We start from the raw sequence: 16491 nt of genomic DNA, 5'->3' as shown, positions 1-16491 counted from the left end.
TAAGATAAATAAGATAATTCTATGAATATGAATATACAGGTTAAGTCCTAACTCCGCATAATAGAGAATTTTTTCATTTTTTTATTTCATTTCATTCCATACTTTAATCTCTAATAAAGTATTCCAATAGTGCAATTTGAATCTTCATCATTATAAGAAATTACTTATTTTCAACATTTTTGAAAATGGATATTTGAAAATGACATGGATAATCGAAAGTAGTAGTGTTCATAGAAAAGCATAAAAACGTACTAGTAATCTTCTATGATAAACAAGATGAATATGATATATCATATATTCTCTCCAATATGATACAGGAAAATCGAAACAGAAATATGGAGAACTAGAATGAGAAGAAAACAGCTGGTTAGAAGAATAGCAATAAAATGAGATGCAAAATTAAGAAAGAGATAGTAAAGGGATGAGGCAAGATGGAAATGTAATAAGAGAGGACGAAGAAGATGTGAGGAAGATATGAAGATATTGAATGAGGGAAATGGAAATGTAATAGAGAAGGATGAAGGAGATATGAGGAAGATATGATGATGAAAAATGAGGGAAATGGAATGTAATAAAGGGGGATAAAGAGGATAATAAGGAAGATATGAGGATGTGGAATGTGGGAGATAGAAATGTAATAGACAAGGATGGAGAAGATATAAAAGATAAGGAATGAGGATGATGGAAATTCAATAAAAAAGTTTGAAGAAGATATGAGGTTAAGGAATGAGGAAGATGGGAATGTAATGGAGAAGGATAAAGAAGATATTATGAGGAAAATATGAATGAGAATGAGGTAGAAATAGGAATGAGGAAATGTAAAAGAGAAGGATGATCAAGGTATGAGGATGAGGAATGAGGAAGATGGAAATGTGATAGAAGAAGAAGAATAAGATAATAATGGAGATGAAAAGACAATGAGAAGGAAATTATGGAGGAGGATAAGAAGAAGAAGAGAAGAAGAAGAAGAAGAAGAAGAAGAAGAAGAGAGAGAAGAAGAAGAAGAAGAAGAAGAAGAAGAAGAAGAAGAAAAGAACAAGAAGAGGATGGAGAATAAGAAGAAGAAGAAGAAGAAGAAGAAGAAGAAGAAGAAGAAGAAGAAGAAGAAGAAGAAGAAGAAGAAAGAAGAAGAAGAAGAAGAAGAAGAAGAAGAAGAAGAAAGAAGAAGAAGAAGAAGAAGAAGAAGAGAGAAGAAGAAGAAGAAGAGAAGAAGAAGAAGAGAGAAGAAGAAGAAGAAGAAGAAGAAGAAAGAAGAAGAAGAAGAAGAGAAGAAGAAGAAGAAGAAGAAGAAGAAGAAGAAGAAGAAGAACAAGAAGAAGAAGACGACGACGAAGAAGAAGAAAAGAACAAGAAGAGGATGGAGAATAAGAAGAAGAAGAAGAGAAGAAGAAGAAGAAGAAGAAGAAGAAGAAGAAGACGAAGAAGAAGAAGAAGAGAAAGAAGAAGTAAGCAATCAGCTGTTTTACTTTCACCGGTCTTCCGAGACTTCCCCTCCTATGAATCATAACCCCTTTATCCTCTTGCAGACTACTTGCAAGAAGCTGGCTCATCCTAAATCAACTTTTTTATCACTTTTGCTACTTTCCGCATGGATGCTTGCACCTTGTCTCGAATTAGAACAGAACAGAGCAGCTTATTATAATGTCATCATATCATATTCCGGTTAGCTTATGAGATAATAATGTGCCGTTTTTTTTCGTGAAGCACTCATCGACTAATCACAAAGTGTTATGTGAGAGATATTGTTTTTGTGATAGAAACAATGTGTTATGAGAAACTGTGTTTGAGAATTGAGAAAGAGTGTTAGGAAGTTGTTCGCTTTGATTAGTATAAATCAATTTATTTCCGCTTGCTAAGAGAAAGGCTTGATTGGAGATTCCACAAAAGTAATAAAGGATTATTCAATTATATTATCAACAAACAAATTCAAAAGTTGCATTTTGTAAACCAACCTGAAGACTTCTAAATTTTTTTTCTATAATTGAAGTTCAATGAAACCAGTTAAAGTGAGTAATAGTTAGTAAATACTATATGAATATATATCATTCATATTGTCCACAGGGTGAGCAACTGGAAGAAATTTCGATGAGGGGTAGTATCCATAAATTGTTTACCAGCCCGGGAATTGAACCTGGTACCTTCTTTTTGCTAGTCAGTCATGCTTCCACCAATAGCTGCTCTCTTTTTATACTAAACAGTAACAAAGCAGCAACGAATTAATTTTAAAAAATCTTAGAAATGATATAAAGGGTTATTGATTGACCGAAGTGAGGTCTAAGATTCAAGTCGACGGTTTGGCATTTCTCTCAATGTTTAAAGGTTTGTATGTTTATCTGTTGCGCATTTACGGCGAAACGCGGTAATAGATTTTCATGAAATTTGACAGGTATGTTCCTTTTTAATTGTGCGACGACGTATATACAAGGTTTTTTGAAATTTTCCATTTCAAGGATAATATAAACGGAAAAAGGAGCCTCCTTCATACGCCAATATTAGAGTAAAAATCTGGTGTGGCGCACTCACACAACTTTCCTTGCCGTTTTGAAAATTGATCACCTGACGCTAGTGTTCACGCGCATCTCAAGTCTACTTATGAACAAAGATCTGAGGCAGCTGGTGACATGATAATAACGCTGGAGACATACGAGGTCTGCTATCTCTTCATAGTGAATCATTTAATAGAATCAACAGTTGCCAACAGTTTGCAATTGAATAATCACATTTTCTCAAATTTCCAGCTTATTTTTAATTTTAGATGAAAATGTAACTGAACATTAATTGTACACATTTTCATGCTCAATCCTTTCTACATTTTTTTTTTTTGTTTAAAATGTATCGGAAGCCTGATAATTGGGATTCTAAAATCAAACTTTGCATAGATGAGGCGGAGCTTCTGAAATTTTTACAGATATGGGACTTGTGGCAGTTGATAGAGCTTATCGATGGCTATTTACGGTATGAATTTGATCAAAATCGTTGGAGCCGTTTCCGAGAAAATCACGAAAAACCCTGTTTTTGACAACATTTTCGCCATTTTATCCGCCATCTTGAATTGCATTTGATTGAAATTGTTCGTGTCGGATTCTTATAGTGAAAGGACCTTAAGTTCCAAATTTCAAGTCATTCCGTTAATTGGGAGATGAGATATCGTGTACACAGACGCACATACACTCATACACACACACACACACACACACACACACACACACACACACACACATACAGACCAATACCCAAAAACCACTTCGGACTCACGGGATCTTGAAACGTATAGAAATTTAGAAATTGGGGTATCTTAATTTATTTCGGAAAGCAATACTTTCCTTACCTATGGTAATAGGGCAAGGAAAGTGAAAAAATCTTAGAAATGATATAAAGGGTTATTGATTGGCCGAGCGAAGTGAGGTCTAAGATTCAAGTCGACGGTTTGGCATTTCTCTTAATGTTAAAAGTTTTGTATGTTTATATGTTGCGCATTTACGGCGAAACGCGGTAATAGATTTTCATGAAATTTGACAGGTATGTTCCTTTTTTAATTGCCCGTCGACGTATATACAAGGTTTTTTGAAATTTGCATTTCAAGGATAATATAAAAGGAAAAAGGAGCCTCCTCCATAAACGCCAATATTGGAGTAAAAATCAGACTATAGAATTATTCATCATAAATCAGCTGACAAGTGATTACACAGATGTGTAGGGAAGCCAGTCTATTGCTGTATTCCCATAAGGTCTATAGTTTCAATCATGTACTTGTGGATGAGAATACTGAGTGAGGTCTACTGTTCACAGAGCTACTAGAATAGATGAAGTTATAAATCGAAGTTTACATTTAAAATAGTTCAATCACAAAATGTTTCGGCTATATATAATGCCATTATCAAGTGATTGGGAAGTGATTTTATTTTCCAGCCACTTGATATGTCATGATATTTATAGCCGAAACATGTCGTGATGGAACTATTTTAGAACAGTATTTACATTTCTAATTTTCATTTATATTTAAGAATAGCCCTGAAGAAAAAAAGACAGAGTTATTGATTCTTCTCATAACGATTGAATTTTATATAATTTTATTTTAATGAAAAGTCATTTCTCCGTGATCTTTTTTTCTATTTTCACTCTGTTCTATTTATCTCAAGATGACATTTAAAAAATTTTTTTTTCGCCACACTGCACAGAAAGCAGCTGTTTTCCAGTCCCTACGTAGATCTGAAAGTCATTGTTTGCAGACGACTCTCGTCTGACGTCAGAACAGGTTTCCAGCCTAGGCCGGAAAGAGTACCCTTTCCAGCTGCTAACATGGAACTAGAAAGGTAATCAAAAAACTTCTCATCATTTGTGTTAAAAAATAAAAATACTTGGTCAATTTCCTGATATTCAGATTACCTCAGATTTGCTAGAACTATCACCTTCCACTTCTGCTTTCGGAAGTGCTTAGTAAACAACTATTCGCATATATATATAAATATTGTTTATTTTTGTGTGTGGCGAAAAATAGCGTTCGCACCACGGGCAAAAATGTTTTTCCAGCTCTCAATCTTTTCTAGTCCTCGGCCTACGGCCTCGGACTTGAAAACCAATTTCGAGCTGGAAAAATCTCATTCTCTGCTCTAGGTGCGAAATATACTATTTCATTCCCCTCTTCTGCAGATCCTCTCTTGGTGTAGTTTTCTATGGTTCTTGAAATTTTATTGTATTATCATCTCAGCAATACTCAAGGATAGTGATTGATAGTGACTCTAGGGGATAATAATTCAAACGCATAATTCTCTCAATGATTGATTTCCAACCCATACTGCAACATAACTTTCAATTTCTGCAGCTCCATGATTCATTTATGGTGTATTTATATTCGCTAAATTTATAGTGTATTCACTAAAATATACTGAATTTCAAGGAAATCTATCAATTCCAACAAAAAATGACATAATACTGCTGCAAGCTATGCATTGACGGTATCTTTTAGTGGAGAACTGGCAGCTCAGCATCACAAAAAGATGGATCTTTCAAAGCTGGACTATAAACTTGCTTATTATTACATAATTATAATGGGAAGACATCAATATTCTCTGGTGTCCCTTCACAAGATTTAATGATGTGTAACAATCCTTGAACATCTGCATCATTTTTTGGTGATAAATATAATGTACTGTATTTGCTAGAAGAAAACCCTACTTTAGTAATTCAACTTGGAGAAATTCCTAAGAGTAGTTTCTGTAAGTTATTAGATAATAGTGTTCTAGTTTATGTTCGTCACCTTGGTCTTGTTTTATAGACTATGTAATTGAGTGTACCGGATTATTAATAGTTTTGTATTTATGGTCAAATTGAGAAATATTTCTTATGGATCCTTTTGAGTTGAATATCGTTCAGTAGTCTTGTAAAGCCGTGTCCTTACTGAACAAATGTTCGACAAACATGTTTGTTGAGGAGCTTAGGGACAAACATTTTAAAAAGTTTGGATAATCATTGTTTGTCAAACAAAGAATTACTGTCTTCCCAAAAATTCTCAGAATTATTGACAGCTGTAAAACATAAAACCTGTTCCTCCCACTTACAAATATTTTGTTTGCTGACGCGTTCACACTGGCCACGGGCAAACATCGTTTGTCAAACATAATAAGATTTGCTCAAACTTTTCCAACAAACATGTTCGTCGAAAATTTGTTCAGTGTGACTTCAAGACTCACTTGAAACTGTAAAAAATTTGGTAAATTTAGATTTAATAGATATCTCAGTAGTAAGATTGACTTACTGTCAGCATTGGTTCAATAATAATAATTTATTCCCTATTAATAATACTAGATGAATATTGACAGTTTTTTTATCCTACTATGGAAACTTCCATTTGATATTAAAATATTTGAAAATTCGAATCTGAACTTAAAATGGACACTGAAATCATTGTTCAGAGAAAGGCTGCCTGAACATTATGACGTGATGGAATACTTGGCTCTGATTGGTTCTTCTATGATTGGTTGTCTGCTATCGCCTGGCACGCCCATTTTGAGAAGAGGAACTTATTTGGAATAGTCTATATCAGTTTCAAAGAATAGAATAGTTCCATGAAAAAATATTGAAAAGGATGAGAAACAATGAATTGAATTGTTAGTATTGATTTAATCTATATATGAATCAATTTGTTCGACCATTGTGATGTTGGGTTATTGAAAAAACACGTAAATTTGATCGTGTATTTTGAATACAGAACTATGATGATTGAACATTATTCATATTTTCGGACTGCAATTTTTGTGAAACTGAAAATCTAAACGACATAACCATATTATGGACTTCCTAATGTTATCTGAATAGTTTTGAGGAGACAAAGTATTCTTAGTTTCTTCCTGATTCATATTATTTTGTAAGAGTGGAAAAATTAGAATTAACTTTATGCAAAGATAGTATTGTTAAATTATGTAACTTTGAACTACTCTTATAATATACTTTTTGTGTAGTTGAGAAGTTGATATTGTGGTAATTATTCATATTGGATGAAAAAAAACTAAGAAATTGTCAAAAACCACAGATTCAATCTGTTAACAGATTTGAATCTTTTAACAGATTTAAATCTGTGTTTCTTGACAATTTCCTAGTCTTTTTCATTCAATCTAATAATATGAATGATATAACTCATGAAAATTTCATGAAGCTTTCGTTTACATCTGGTTCGTAATCATTTGAAGAAATTTATTTAATACTTAATATTTGAATTCAAAATCACAGGTTTTCTGTTTTATTCTTGGTCTAAAACTTGAACTTGAATATCCTTGATGATGGAACATAACCAACTTTTGGATTTATTTAGGCTTCTTTTCTCAGTCACGCCAAAAATTATTGTAATTTAATGATTATTTCCATTTGTAAAAATATTTCTTGTATTTGGCAATAAATACATTATTCATTTCTATCGAAAATTGTGGGAGGAACACTTCCGAGCTGAGTCTGATGATCCTTCTCCAATCATCAAATGACTTGTGTACAAGAATGAATACAAATACAAATTTAAAACAAGCATAAAGAAACATACAGACAGGATACATGGATGAGAAAGGTCTACTCCCATCTTCTTCAAATGTGTTACAAACATGTCTATTACCCAACCTAATTCCCATTCAGATTCCAAATGACCTTCAGCAAATGGTCGCACCACACTCTGATGTTATTACCATGTTGCCAAAATGGACCTACTCCATTTTCAGCATTATTATCATGTTTCCAGTGAAGATATAATAAATCCTGTTGTAGGCTTGACACATGGGATGTACTTCCATTTCGTCTGGAATGCCTGAGGCTTCATTCACAACAGCTACCAAATTTTCTGGGCCAGTAAGTCGGCTCATTCTCTGACATGACTTTGGTTTATGAATGTAGCTCAGGATCTTTCTTCCGTGATATTATTATCATACAGAAGTCACAAAAGATGCTACAGTGTTTGATGGGATTGGGGATTCTGAAGAAGATGAATGAATTCCAGAAAAGATTTTCGTAGCTGAATGCGAGAGCCCATATCAAATATAGAATCTATGAGTTTTTCAAGAACCTAGTTTCAACCTATAAGAAAAGAGAACCTATGTCATAATCGTAGCCTATGTGCTCTCGCAAGATGCATTATAGAACTCTTTTGGTGAGATGCAAAATTATTAAAAAAAAAAAACTTAACGATTTCTCCTGATGCAACAAGAATGATTCTCTTTATTATAGCCGAGACGTTGATACTGACAACATTACTCATTATTATCAATCAACAAGTTTTATCATGATCATTTATTATTTATTATCAATTTTTTATTCATTTATAAAATAATTAGGCCTACATTATCAAATAATAGGGATAGGAAAAATACGGTAACCTTATCATTTTATTTCCAACGCACAAGACTAGCTCATGTGGTCATCATCAGCAAACAAAGAATAAATTACATCGTATAAATTCTTGTTTTGCAAGCTGTTTTCCAAGTAGATAATCATCAAAGTATAGAATTCGAAAAAGGGAGTCTGTATGTTGTTGAAAGAGGAAGAGATACGGTAGATAGTTATTGAGATAATGAGAAATAGCAATACATCGAAGTTAGAAGAGAAAGAATGAAGGCAATACTGTAGGAGAAATAAGAGAATTCACATCTTAATGGTATGCTATATAGTCTTCATAAACTATTCTAAAGTATTTTGATGTTGAAGGGTATGACTATTGCAATACATAAAAAAAATATGAAAAAGTATTGGTTGTAATATGAAACGTTTCATGGAAGAAGAAGAAGAAGAAGAAGAAGAAGAAGAGGAAGAGGTAAAAAAGAAGAAGAAGAAAAAGAAGAAGAAGAAGAAGAAGAAGAAGAAGAAGAAGAAGAAGATGATGATGATGATGATGATGATGATGATGATGATGATGATGATGATGATGATGATGATGATGATGATGATGATGATGATGATGATGATGATGATGATGATGATGATGATGATGAAAAATGAAGTACAAGTAAAAGATCAATGAGTGAATGGGATTGGAGAAATACATGGAAGATTATGTCACGAAGATCTCAATTTCAAATCATCCCTCATAAAATTTCAACCAATCTCTTACCGATCTATTGTGATCCAGTCTGATTTGAAACAGTAGTTCATAAAAATGATAATCTACAAGTCTTACACAACAACAAAGAGTGAATGAATGAATGAAAACTGAGCTGATAAATTGCAGTACTTTACATTCTTCCACGGTTACATCCAACAATGGAATATTTATTTGTGTTCTAGGGGGATCCACTTCAAACTTTCTAGTATAGTCTGCTATATTCGATGAGAGTTTCCAGTGGAACCAATTTTTTTCAAACTATCGTCATTCCTTATGGATAGCTTCAGTGCTTCCCATTCAGCCAAAGCTGAGAGATTGAAATGAATCTCACTGTACCTGCTCTCATAAAAGTTGTATTTGGTTATTACCGTAGATCGGAGAAATAATGCTCACAGAAAATCATGGGACAGAAGCAGCAATCTACATTTCATTTTACTGTCTTTGTTTCGTTTACTATTCCTTGCCTGCATAGAAACGACAGACAGAGATATAAATAGAATACCAGTAAACTACTTGCAAAGCTCAGTCAAACTATAGCAGAAGTAGAGCAGGGAGATTCACTGCAAAATTTCAGTATTGGCTGAATTTGAAGCATCGATATTATTCAAAAGGAAAGCTGGTATTTTTGAATAAATTGGTGTCTCTATTAAAGGGTTTTTCATAGAATATAGCGAACTATAGGAGCTACAGATTGGAGTGAGGTCCACGTTATAACGACAGTGTTCAATTAAAATCGGGTTGCTTTCTTTGTCTATAATTTGACAAAACAGATAGATATATCCTTTTCTAGCTCTGCAACTTTGCCAGATAATTTTTTTAAACAATGGTGGAATATGATATATTTGTATAAATTTATATATATTTTCCTATTTATACATTCTTGATAAACTAAGCTCATGTTATATAATCTATTCCATTTCATTTTTTGTTTATTAAGGAGTTTTCTAGTTATATTTTCTGTGATGTATACTATTTTCTTTGAAATTGTAAATGTTTTGATAGACAAAAAAAATTTGAATTTGAATTAGATTTGAATAATATGATTAATCAACAAAATATTATATTTTAATTATAAAAATTCATTATTAAATGAATGGAAAATATATTTTCGAGACGAATAAAGTATAATTAAATAAAAGTATAATTAAATAAAAGTATATGAAACTATAATCAAAGTATCAGTAAATAATTGATTATTTTTAACAAGAATAATGTACAGTTAGTATTACATCAGATATAGTGGTATCAGCTATCCTCTATTGAGTGGCAAGGCAGAGTATCGACAACGATGTTCTCTCCTCTTCCTCCACTGCCATTATAACGTGGACCCCACTATACTCAAAGTTAGGAAATACCACAGATTCAAAACAGATTCTTGTAAAATCAGATATTCCGGTATCATCTATCATCTATATAGAAGGCAGTGACAAGGTGGAGAATCGGCAATGATGTTCACCTTATTCTTCTCCACTGCCATTATAACGTGGACCTCACTATCCTACAAAATATAGGAAATACCACAGATTCTAGACAGATTCTTGTAAAATCAGATATTCCGGTATCATCTATCCTCTATAGAAGGCAGTGGCAAGGTAGAGAATCGGCAATGATGTTGACCTATCCTTCTCCACTGCTATTATAACGTGGACCTCACTATACTACAAAGTATAGATGATACCACAGTTTCTAGAAACATTCTTGTCACATCAGGTATAGGCCTACCGGTATCCTCTATAGAAGGCAGTGGCAAGGTAGAGAATCGGCAATGTTTTACACCTATTCTTCTTCACTGCCATTATGACGTGGACCTCACTATACTACAAAGTATAGGAAATACCACAGATTCAAGAAAGATTCTTGTCACATCAGATATACCGGTATCATCTATCATCTATATAGAAGGCAGTGGCAAGGTAGAGAATCGGCAATGATGTTCACCTATCCTTCTTCACTGCCATTATAACGTGGACCTCACTATACTACAAAGTATAGATGATACCACAGATTCTAGAAAGATTCTTGTCACATCAGGTATAGGCCTACCGGTATCAGCTATCCTCTACAGAAGGCAGTGGCAAGGTAGAGAATCGGCAATGTTGTACACCTATTCTTCTTCACTGCCATTATAACGTGGACCTCACTATACTACAAAGTATAGGAAATACCACAGATTCAAAACAGATTCTTGTGAAATCAGATATACCGGTATCATCTATCATCTATATAGAAGGCAGTGACAAGGTAGAGAATCGGCAATGTTGCTCTCCTATCCTTCTCCACTGCTATTATAACGTGGACCTCACTATACTCAAAGTATATGTAATACCACATATATTCAAGACTGATTATTGTTTGTGGTAATACTCAACTTAATATGGAATACAGTAGACCACTTAGAGTCACAACCTTTTTGAAATACAATGTTTTCTGGGTCCATAACTTCTATTACACGCTCATTTCCATTGTGTCAGGAAAATTGGTCTGTAGATGCATCGGTGCAGACTGCATTCTATTACAGAGTGCATTTTCTGGTGCATCTTTGCATTTTCAAGCGCTGCGCTTTGAGAATGATTTGTTGTGGAGTAGCGTTATTTTCAGGTTATGAAAGATGCAATTTTGAATAATATTTTCAGCTGAGGAAATTGTTTGAAGTGACTTCTTCAGTGAACGGAATGGGAGATTACGTTTGTCATATTCCATTCTGGAAGATTTTGACTTGAAATCAATGAATGGGAATTTGTAAAGTTGGCGGAGAATATGATCAAAAAGGTTTGAGAGAAAGATATAATAATATAAATCTTTCTTAAACTTATTGATGTATTGATCATGATTTTTTGTGGATTCTAGAATATAAAGGATGAATGTTCTATTGAATAAAAAAAAACAAAAAAAAACTGAAATATGTAGAATTGACGTAGAATGTCAACCTAGGGTTGTCCACTTTCATTTCAAATGTTCATATCTTCTCTTTGTTATTCTATTGTATGTATATTTGTGAAATAAATGAATTGATTGATTAAATATGTTAGAAACGTTTCGAAGAAAGATAAAATATGTGAATCATAAGGTGCGTACAGATACGCACCACGAACATACGCGCCGCGAACATAAGCAATTCACTTTTAATCAGCTGACTATATCTGTATTTCTATAGAATCGGTAAGATACAGATATAAAATGTTTGTCATCAGCTGATTAAAAGTGAATTGCTCATGTTCGCGGCGCCTAAATCTGTACGCACCTATATGCTCGAATTGATGTAGAATTCAATTCCAGTTCGTAACAATTTCTGTAACCTAATGGTGATAGGCTCCTCCCACTTCTGTTAATGGGTGTGGAAGCGACGGCAGGCAGCCAATCACGGAACAGCTATTATAGAGAACATTTCGTCACAACTTTGGCAGCCATTTTTTGAAGAATCTTCCATTCTGTGACTTTGCTACAAATTCCGTGTCTTCAATTGGTTCTCTATCTGTCGAAGAAGAGATGTAAATGAAAATAGACCAACTTGATAACCTTAAATAGAATACTTGCTACCGAGGTATTGAATAATACAGAAAAAACAAAAATCCAATTAAAAGTAACAGTTAGTGGAATTTGTCAGCATTCCTTATGAATTCACCATAGCTTGCCATTAGAACAATGCTGTCAGTATGAAGAGAATATCACTAAATTTTAGCGAGGTTCAACACAGAAAATACAAAGACTCTACTAAAGAAGCAATCAATTTAATTATGTAGCATTGAATTAAGATTATGAATCTTTTACTGGCCCCAATTGATGGACATAAACTACAACATTCATCCACAACAATAATGGAGTCTTAGAAAAATTTGGATTTTTACAAGTAATATTATTACGGTACCAAGATGGCAGACCAAAATTCTGATGCGACAGAGAGTCAGTTATTCGCAATCAAACCTATGGACAAATCCCCTTTACACTTTCCTTGCCCAATTACCATAGGTGAGTGAAGTATTGCTTTACAAAAGAAATTAAGGTATCCCAATTTCTATACGTTTCAAGGCACCTGAGTCCAAAAAAGTGGTTTTTGGGTATTGGTCTGTATGTGTGTGGGTATGTTTGTGTACATAATATCTCATCTCCCAATTAACGGAATGACATGAAGTTTGGAACTTAAGGTCCTTACACTACAAGGATCCGACACGAAGAATTTCGATCAAACACAGTTCAAGATGGAGGCTAAAATGGCAAAAATGATGTCAAAACAGGGGTCTTTGCGATTTTCTCAAAAACGGCTCCAACGATTTTAATCAAATTTATACCTTGAATAGTAATTGATAAGCTCTATCAACTGTCACAAGTCTCATATCTGTAAACATTCCAGGAGCTCCACCCCATCTATGCAAAGTTTGATTTTAGATTCCCAATAATTATCAGGCTTCAGATGCAATTTGAACAAAAAATTTCAAGTGGAAAAGTTTGAGCATGAAAATCACTACAATTAATGTTCAGTTACATTCTCAACTGAAAATGGATTAAGCTCGAAATTCGAGAAAATGTGATTATTCTATTGCAAACTGTTGATTCTATTGAATCCTATACTATTAAACGAGCAACCTCCATTCATATGTTTAGATGTTTAGAAGTTCAGATGTTTATATATTTGTATTTCACCGGATCTCGAAAACGGCTCTTAACGATTTTTACGAAATTCAGAACATAGTAAGTTTATAATATAAAGATTCGATTGCACTAGGTCTTATCCCTGGAAAAACTCGCTGAAGGACATTAAAAGGATAATTAATATTCATCCTTGAAAAAACAGCTGATAATAATTATTTCGTCGTCTGTTGGTGATGGAAGTGAGTGAGCGAGTTCATGTGTGTGGGACTCTGTCGAATTATGACTCAGCTGTTGAACTTTTGTAATCATTCAATCAGGTACTTAGTGCCGGTTGCAAAAAAGCCGGGTTATCTTCAATCCTGTTTAATTCCAGTAGATCCATCTTTTTGAAATGGTCTTCTCTGAATTGGTTCACGTGGAGTTAATCAGGATTAAAATTTTACCGGCTTTTGTGCAACTGGGCCTTTGTGAAGAAAATTTTTGCATTCCTCTGGTAATCAATCTCAATTTACTGTGATTAGATAGAACATTTATGTATGAATGTTATTATAATTTTTCTTTCGTAATAAATTTTTATGCTTTTGTACTCCAGAGCGAAGCTCGGTCCCTGATATTTAGATCATCTACTGGAAGAGATAGCAGAATTGATCTCGTCAGCTGATTGATTTTGCATTATATTGGAAATTTTCATAACGGCAAGGAAAGTTGTGTGAGTGCGCCACACCAGATTTTTATTACTGTGTTATGAAACTCTAGCTATATGAGGATTGCCGATCCTAAAATACAAACCGATATTCTAGGATCGTACTGATGCATAATATACTCTGATCTCAAGAAAAAACCCTAAAGGACAGATGTGAAAGTCTGTAATAAAATTGGCATCAAACTATAAGTTTAATGAGGAGCATAAATGTCATTCATAAGAAATGCTTACAGTATCATGTGATCTGAAGAGACGACTGTAATTAAGTTATAAAATTAGATAAAAGTTCAGCCCTGAAATCGCTATATTTAAAATGTGGGTCTACTACCTACCTTGAAAGGAAACTGAACTATAGAGAAGTAGGATCACCTTTCAAGTGGATTTGCAACCTTTTACCTGGTCTTGGTTTCTGTGAATATTGGAATTATTTTGTATCAGTTTGGAGATTTTGTTCCAATATTCAACTCTATCATCGAAGAATTGTGATAGTCCAAGTATGTAGTCTATATAACTCATTAGTCTACATTCTACAGATTCTTTTTAGTGGGTTTGCAACCTTCACCTGGCCTGTCTTGGTTTCTGTTAATATTGAATATATTTAGCATCAGTTTGGAGATTTTGTTCCAATATTCAACTCTATCGTCGAAGAATTATTGTGATAGTCCAAATTTGTAGCGTACTCTTTAACTCATTAGTCTATATTCTACAGATTATTTATACAATAACGCGTACCAACTTATCAGAGAATCTAATATTAGAATGATAAAGGATCGGCTTGAAGATTTTGTTTCAATATTGAATTTCTTCCTCCATCACTTCCCAATTCTTACCATCGCTTTTCTGTTCTCTTTTTCCTTTCCTTTTATCTCCATGCCCTACTTCTTATCGGTCTCCTCTTCTTTCTCTTTCTTCTCCACACCACTTATTGTCTCAACTCCTTCCTCTATCACTTTCTCATTCTCCTTATCACTTCTTTGTTATCTTTCTCCTTCCCTTTCCATCTTACTTCCATTGCCATCTTATTGTTTTCCTCCTCCTTCTATTCTCCTCCACCACTGGTTTCAATTCCTTCCTCTTTCACTTTCTTATTCTTTCCATCACCTCATTTTCTTTTATCCTCATCCTCTCCCTCTCATTGTTCTCTTTCTCCTTCTTATTTTACTCTTTCTCATTCTCTTCTTCACACCACTTCTGATTTCAATACCTTCCTCTTTCACTTTCTTATTCTTTCCATCACCTCATTTTCTTTTATCCTCATCCTCTCATTCTCATTGTTCTCTCTCTCCTTCTCTTTTCCACACCACCACTGGTTTCAATACCTTCCTCTATCACTTTCTCATTCTTCTTCTATCTTCATCCTCTCCTTCTCATTTTTCACTTTCTCCTTCTCTTCTCCACCACTCTTTGTTCCAATTCATTCCTCTATCACTTTCTTATTCTCATAATCCTTTCTGTGTTCTTCCTCTCCTTTCTTTCCATCTCCATCTTCTCTCCCATTTTACTCCTCGTCCTTCTCTTCTTCACACTACTCTACTATCAATTCGGATCCTTATCTTTCTAAATTCAAAATTAATTGTTTCAAGTGTTTGTGTTTTGTTTCAATGTGGAAATTAGTGGAGAATTGGAAAGTCGCACATAACCTTCATTTGGACAATCTATTCCATGAAATAGGGATGGAAATAAGTTTTGGACTGTAGTCTGTTCCTTTGTCCTTGAGTTGATTGTAAATGATAAATAAATAAATAAATAAATACTTCTTGTTCCAATTCCTTCCTCTATTAGTTTTTCATTCTTCTCATCACTACTATGTCCTGTTTTCCTGTTCCTCTTTTCCTTTCATCTTCTTCATCTCTTTTTTATCGTTTTCCTCTTCCTCCTCCTCCTCCTTCTCCTCCTCCTCCTCCTCCTCCTCCTCCTTCTGCTCCTCCTCCTTTTTCCACCACGTCTTGTTACAGCTCCTTTCTATATCACTCTCCCGCTATCCTTGTCTATTTTCTCTACTATATCTACACTTTCTTCTTCTATTTCCTGAGCTTTTCATCAAATATTCATCACCACTTTTTCCCCACCAACAACAGGCAATCGGCTAATGCTTTTGAACCGTGTAGGAATGATACAAAGTGTACCTAGCTCCAGTGTGCGATGCTACCCTTAATGTAATGTTGCACATATCTTGCGCGCTGTGAGACTACTTGACGGCTTTAGAATAATCTGCCTTGGGCTACAAGGATCAAGAGAACGGCCGGCCATATAACCGTTTGTCAAGTTTATGTGTCTCTGTATATATATATATATATATAATATATATATATATATATATATATATATATATATATATATATATATATATGGGATCATATGTATGTATATAACCGTTTGTGAAGTTCATATATCCCTGTGTATGAGATCATATATGTATGTAGACTGTGATATACGTAGTCTGTATGGTATTGTATGATATGTTGTGTTCATGAGTGTATTGTTTCTGTATATAAGATCATTTGGACTTTGAAAAACGTGGGTATGGGTGTTCAAGTGTGTAAATTCACTGTGATGTGTTTAATATTTCAAAAATTTTTTATTCATTGTGATACATTCTGTGATTCATTTGAAGTATTATGTCAAC

This window comes from Nilaparvata lugens, chromosome 11 (assembly GCF_014356525.2).
Source record: "Nilaparvata lugens isolate BPH chromosome 11, ASM1435652v1, whole genome shotgun sequence".
Lineage (NCBI taxonomy): Eukaryota > Metazoa > Arthropoda > Insecta > Hemiptera > Delphacidae > Nilaparvata > Nilaparvata lugens.
Note: the sequence above shows the minus strand (reverse complement) of the source record.